This window comes from Tupaia chinensis, unplaced genomic scaffold, assembly GCF_000334495.1.
Source record: "Tupaia chinensis unplaced genomic scaffold, TupChi_1.0 Scaffold146740_1, whole genome shotgun sequence".
In the NCBI taxonomy this organism is placed as follows: Eukaryota; Metazoa; Chordata; class Mammalia; order Scandentia; family Tupaiidae; genus Tupaia; species Tupaia belangeri.
Window position 1 is genome coordinate 1,604,970 of NW_006206595.1, and position 217 is coordinate 1,605,186.

The following is a 217-nucleotide window of genomic DNA, read 5'->3' on the forward strand; positions in this document are numbered from 1 at the left end:
AGGAACGCTGGGCCCGCGGCCCCCCACCCCGAAGGGGCATAGGGGGGCTGCACCTCTCCACCCCCTTTCCCCCAGCCCCAGCTGGAGGCCGCTTGTCTGGACTGGGTCAGACTGGGCGGGTTTGGGCTCTTCCCCCTCCTCTCTGCTTCCCCCTCCTCTCTCCCCCCTCCTTTCCAGATGTACAACGTAAACGCTCGGAAAAGGAGTCGGAAAAAGG